Here is a 6,910-nt window from a genome sequence, read left to right on the forward strand (position 1 = left end):
TTCATGGAAGACACAGAGAGAGAGAGGCAGAGACACAGACAGAGGGAGAAGCAGGCTCCCTACAAGGAGCCCGACATGGGACTCCATCCTGGGTCCCCAGGATCACATCCCGGGCTGAAGGGCGCTAAACCGCTGAGCCACCCAGGCTGCCCAACTGTTTTGGTTTTGGGTTTGGTTTTTTTTTTTTTTCTGAATAAAAAAGATTCTACTAACCACAACAAAACAAAAACAAAACTGCTCTTGTCATAGAGCTGTACCAGACAGATCACTCTTGAAAAGCATTGCTTTCAAGTGTGAGTTCTGAATCTTCAAGTCTTATTTCAGCCACTGCCTGAATTTTGGCAAGTTACTTTTAGATAAAATACAAAAGCTGGGCAGCAGGTAGCAGAGTGGAGAGTATATATTTACTGTGTTCTTGTAATGTGCCAAAGACTTAGTGTATATTATCTCATCTAATCCTCAAAAATTCCCTGTGAATTAAGTATTACACCCATTCTGTAGATGGAAATGAAGATTCAGAGAAGCTAAATAACTTGGCCGACATCACACAGCTAGTACATGGCTCAGCCCAGCTTAAAATCTAGACCCGTCTGATTGTAAGTCTTGTTCTTGCCGTGACTTCACACTGTTTCCTTTGGCCAAAGGATATTCTCTCTTCCCTAGAAGGAATCCCCTTGGCCTACCTTACTGTGGTAGATTGCATTCTTGTTCCCAATTATTCACTGCCCTCTCTCTGCAGTAGAAACATATGTCCCTGACCCTTTGACTCAGGATGGGCCATGTGAATTTCTTTTACCAATAGAACATCTGCTACATAACCCAGTGGAAGATTTAAGCACCATCACCTGGTTCCACCTTTGCTCTTTCCACAAACCTGGCCTGGTCCAAATAGGGACTGCTTCTACAAGTTGAGTCCAGGAATGTAGACAACTTGGGAGGATAACTACAGCCAAAGTGAGTGAGAAGGAAGGCTTTGTTGTAGATACTGAGGTTGTGGGAGGGTTGTTTGCTACCACAGTGTAACCAGTAAAACTCATTGATATGTCCACCTCTCCATTTCAGCTGCCTTTCCGATGGTGAAGGATGCTGCAGGGCAATATCGGGACTGCACCGCCTGGAGCACCTCCCTGACATGGGCAGGTAGAGTGCCCTCTCACGAACACCCAAGCAACCCACCTCCCTGTTCCACTGACAGAGCTGCAACACCCTGAGAGGGCTGTCACTCTGTCCAGGATGCTCAGCCAGCCTGTGGTCCTGGGACAGCCCAGACCCCCTGCTTCCCCATCAGTGCCATCAACCCAGCCTAGCCGCCCAGAACCCAGCCTTGAAGGAGAAATGCCTTCATTTCTGAAGCTGTCTCGTGGCAGCTGTCTCGTGGACAGGAGGGGCAGGGGGTGGAGCAGGATGCATCTCATGACTCAGCTGTCTGTGTAGGTAGAAGTGGACCTGTTCCATATAGATAAGGACCCCCTCCCCTTCTCTTCCCCCTTCCCTCCCTTCTCTAAATGTTATGCCTGGAGGTTAGGCTTTCTTTTTGCTTATTTTGTGCAAAAAAAGGAGGGAAGGTAGGGAGCTGTAGAACCTCAGCCTGTGAAAGTCTGAGGAACCCCAGCAGGAAGGGGGTGGCCATGGTGCCATGTGCTGGCCACTGTGTGTCACATCTGGTTATGTTTGCTCAGGCCTCAGAGGCACCCACCTGCCCAATCATCAGAATCACCTGCAGTGCTTTTACCAGCCCCACTCAGGGCCTCCACTCCTACCTAACAAGGCAGGTTGTGTATTGCATAAAAAGGGCAAATGGGAGCCAAAATGCAGGCCATGCTCCACAGTCCACACATGCTCCCAACTCCCTGCTGCATTCCCCCAAAGGGAGGTGGATTTTTCTTCACCTAAAGCCTCTGTCCACTTGCCGAGGCCACATCCCAGCAAGGCTGCCTCTGCCCACAGCAGGCACCTTCTTCTATTTCATACAAAAATATCAGGGGTGGGACGCCTGGGTGGCTCAGCGGTTGAACTTCTGCCTTTGGCTCAGGGCATAATCTCAGGGTCCAGTTCCACATCGGGCTCCCTGCATGGAGCCTGCTTCTCCCTCTGCCTGTGTCTCTCATGAATAAATAAATAAAATCTTAAAAAAAAAAAAGTATCAGGGGCCATGGCCCCCCCCCCGCCCCCCAGAAGATTCTGATTTGTGGGTGGGAGAAGCCTCATTTTAGAAATCTGCCCTGGTAAGGAGTGACTCTCTGAAGGTGGTTCAGCTCTGGGAACCTTAGTCCTGGAAAACCTCTGAGCGTCTCAGCCCTCCTGGGGGAAGGGCCCTCTGAACCCAATTGTGGGTGCCCGCTGAAGATCAGCTCCGTGGCTGTTGAGGAAGAGAGCGGCGGGGGACGAGGGGGGTGGGGGTGGGCGGAAATCCTGTGCCTCTCCCAGGTGATGGGATGGCTTGAGCAGAGTTCAGGTGAGCAAGTCTATCTCCAGCCGGGTCTCCACCTGCCCTCAGGCTGGCTGGCATAACAGCGTCCGCAGCCCTCACGCACCCAGCTCCGCGCATGGGAGAGGCTCCCGGCCGCTCAGGTGCAGCCTTCCGCTGCGGAGATTGAAAGAGCGCGAAACCTGCCCCAACACCCCCCAACGCAGAGCTGTGAGCTTAGGGGCAACAGGAGTGGGGGGCTGCTGCGGGCCCCCTGGGGTTAGCAGGCAGCGGGTGTTAGGGCGGAGCTCCGGGTCCGCGCAACCACGCTCGCCCCCGTGGGCGGTCCCGGCCCGGGGCGCGCTCCAGCCTGAGCCGCGAACTCCCGGCGCGGAAGGCGAGGGCGGGCGCGCGGAGGGGCCCCGCGTGCAGGGTTGAAGGAGGCTCTCGGAGTCCTGGAGGAGTAGGGTGCACGCCTGAAGGCGCGTGCTTCCTTACCTTCTGTGGGGCCGCCTCCTGCCGGTCCCGCCCGGGCCGCGCTGCTTCTGGATCAGCTGGCTGTCCTGACAGTCGTGGGGTTGCTCGCCCACGCCGTTCAAAGAGTCAGGGGCCCTCAGAAGCCCGCGTTCCCCGAGCACGGTGACTCTCCTCGCACTTGGAGATCCGAAGTGGGGAGCTTTCCTGTTCAGTGAAGGCTGGGTTTGCAGCGAGTGCAGACAGGGAAGAAAACAGCAGACATGAGGGAGGTTGCAGACTCTGCACCTGACCTTGTTAAAGGACAACTCTGACTCTGGAGGGCTGTGCGGGGACAACTCTGACTCTGCTTTTCTCACCAGCTCTCAGGTGCTGCTACTGCCCTTGTTTGGAGCCACAGGAGTTACTCCCGTAAAGGGGAGACCTTGAACTCAAGACTGGCTACACAGCTTGCAGGGTCCAATACAAAATGAAAAGGTAGGCTTCTGCTTCAAAAATGAAGAATTCCAAGGCATCAACAGCACACCGTAAGAACAATTGTGGGGCCCTGTGCCACTGCCTGAGCCTCGCCCGCCAGGCTTTAGAGAGGATTAAAGGTCAGTTTGTAAATCACTTAGCTATCACCCAGGTGGTAAATCCTTGATAACGTTAGTGATCCCTATTGCTCAGCCCCAGACAGCCTCTCGCTGAACACATGGACTGTCAGACCTTATGTAGTCCAACCTTCATTTTATGGGGAGGAGATTGAGCTTCATAGGAAGAGCTCAAAGGATAAATGATGGCCCAGTGGGACAATTTACTGAGATCACACTCAGGCCTCCAGATATCTAGGCCAGGGCTTTTCCTTCAGGGCTGTGTACTCAGTGTGTGTATGATAGGGTGGAGGAGTAGATGGCAGGGAGGTAACATTGCATCTCAGAGATGCGGAGAGGAGGTCGAGACTGGTTGGGTGCAGGTTGGCTCTGCATGAACACAGTCCAGACCATTGGATCACTCACATGTTCCGGGATGTGTGTTCTGAGCCCATTTGTAGGAGCCTAGAATTATGTGGAAGGAGTACAGGTGCACTCAGCCACTGCCTCTGAAACAGATCCGGTTGCTGTGCTTTGTGGTTCTTGGTCTGCCCTCCAGTTTCTCTATCTCCTCCCTTATTGCCACTTATTGCTGTCAGGGTGCCTGTCTCCAGCAGCTACTCTATAAATTGCTTACAATCTGATTATACTTAACAAAATAACCCAGGGTGGGGTGCGCAGGTGGCTCAGTTGGTTAAGTGTCTCAGTCTTGATCTCAGTCTTGATTCCAGGGTCTTGAGTTCAAGCCCCATGTTCAACTCCTACTTAAAAAATAATAATAATAACCCAAGATATCACAACTGTGCTTAAAATAAGGATAAATGGTGTCTGAGTACTCTTGTCACATGACCTGTGCTTCTCCAAAGCTTCTCCAGGCTTTTGCTTTTTCACCTGGTTTCTGATTCTGTGTTTTGTTTTGCATGAGTGAGGTTGCCAGATACTGAATGCTGGATGAACGAGTTATCACTGTAACAATAAGGAAATTGATAAAAGAAAGATTGCAGGTTTTAAGAATTATTGCAATTATTACTATTTTATTTGACACTATTAGGACAAGAAGATTGACAATGAATTTCTGAGGCTGTTCTGAGAACCAGACCAGCTCTTCACTTCCTATTATGCCAGGGTAAGCCATGCCACGGTAACAGTTGTGCCTTCTCTTTCTAGAGGCCACTGTCAGGCAGTTTATATTGAGAACAGCACTTCCAGACACTGGGGTGCACTGTGGCCAGAGATGTGAAGGTGGGGTAGTGAGAAGATTTGTGATTACCCCAAACCGGGGCACAGATCATGGCTACCTCTTCTTTCCTTCTCCCTTCTTACCACCCCAGGTGTCTCATGATTGGCTTAGGAAGGAAGCAATGGAGGAGGCCTCAGGGTGTCTACCCATTCAGGGAGGCCCAAGGACTGAGCAAGACCACTGTCCTCCCAGAATAGTCCTCCCCACTTCTCTCTCCAGCAGGATCCTGCTTATCTCTCAAACCCACCTCTGTGGCCCCTCTTCTGAAGCTCCCTTCAGCTACCCCTGGAGCTGGGGCTCAGCCCTGTGTGTTACCACAGCTTAATAGAAGTAATAGTAGTAATAGTTGCCATATTTGGGGCGCTGCGCTAAGTCATCCATTAATCCCAAAGGCCTTTCAAGGTAGGTGCTGTTATTTGCATTTGCAAGTGATGAAATAGAAGTAACATGCCAAAATTGTACAGGCTGACTCCACATTTGGGGCTCTTAACTTCAGAGGTTTACTGAATAGTGTATCATATACTATGGAGATGATCCTCCAAGAAGTTGACCAGAGGCTCGGGGCTCGGTAACTTCTGAATGAAATGAATGAGTGAATGAATGAATGAGGGCAGGCATCTCTGCAGCTCGTTTCCAGAGTTGAAATGGTTGACAGTGCCCTGGGTGTTCCTCTGTGGCTATGGCCTGCTCAGGACATTTCTGGCTCCTGGAAGTGGAGTCGGCTAGGCAGTCTGTCATCTCTGATGCCAAGGTCTCTGGGAAGTAGGGCTGGTGGAAAACCATGCGTGTGTCTCTCCTGACCAGGAATAACCTAAGAGAATGCCACACTTGTGAGTGAGAAACCTGGAGGCACTCAGGGGAGGGCAGACCTAGTGTAGTGACTGGTATGAGGCAGCCCTGGCCCAGGCTCTGGAAAGACCCAATCCTCTTCTTATGTATCTTTTGTACAGCAAACTCCCTGAGGAGCCCATTTGTTTTACCTACCATGTCCTTGTCTTTGTCCTTGAACTGAGGTAGCAATCAGAGTTGCACATCCCTCTGCCCCATGGGCTGCACCCTTGTGCCTTGTAGCTCTATGTCTTCTTCCCCTCCTGCTTTAGAAGCAACACCAGCAATCTCCTGGGGTCCTGGGTCAGGACTGGATTCCAGGCTAGTGGGTTTCCTCCTTGCCCCCAGCCTTGTGTCTCAGAGGTAGGGCAAGGTCAAGTCCTCTACTGTGGGCTTTCATTCTGTGACTTTCCCTACCACATCCAGCCCTACAAGTGGTGAGTGTTGAGATCATCTAGAAAGCCTAAAAGCTGGAGCCGTGGTCTATCCACTACCCACACACATACATGCAACACATACACACACTCGTGTGTGCCAACCCTCCATTGACTCTCTAACTGCCGGTTTGTTCCAATTGGTGTCTTGGTCCAGGAGTGAGATGACAAGTAAAATAAACAGACCTCCTAATTACATGTGGCTCCTTTCTCTAAGCCAGCATTATCCAATGGAACTTTCTTTGCTGATGGAAATGTTCCTTTAAAAAAAATTATTTGAGAGAGAAAGATAGAGCAAGCACACAGAAGGAGAGGGAGAAGCAGACTCTCTGAGCCCAGTGAGGGGCTCAGTCCCAGGACCCTGGGATTATGAACCAAGCTGAAAGCAGACGCTTAACCAACTGAGCCACCCAGGCAGCTCTGATGGAAATGTTCTGTATTTGCTCTGTCCAATACCATGAAAGGCTATTGAATGCTTAAAATGTGGCTAGTGTGAGGAACTGAAGTTTAAATTTTATTTCATTTTAATTAGAATTTATATAGCCACATGTGACCAGTGGCTAGCAAATTGGACAACATAGATCTAGACGTACAGGACCAATAAAATCTCAGCTACCAGGGCCTGGTAGGTGGGAGTGGATATGTAGGGCAAACTATTTGGAATTGGATCTGGACTGTTAATCCCTATGTTACATCTGTACTTGAGCTTAGATTTAAAACCTCATCTCTGTCCCCTTTTTATACATTTTTATTTATAAGCCTCAGCAACTTTTTTTAAAGATTGTATTTATTTATTCATGAGAGACACACACAGAGAGACAGAGACATAGGCAGAGGGAGAATCAGGCTCCCCACAAGGAGCCCAATGTGGGATTCGATCCCAGGACCCTAAGATCACACCCTGAGCCAAAGGCAGATAGATGCTCAACAGCTGAGCCACCCAGGCATCCCATCT

The sequence above is a fragment of the Canis lupus genome, chromosome 8 (assembly GCF_011100685.1).
Source record: "Canis lupus familiaris isolate Mischka breed German Shepherd chromosome 8, alternate assembly UU_Cfam_GSD_1.0, whole genome shotgun sequence".
In the NCBI taxonomy this organism is placed as follows: Eukaryota; Metazoa; Chordata; class Mammalia; order Carnivora; family Canidae; genus Canis; species Canis lupus.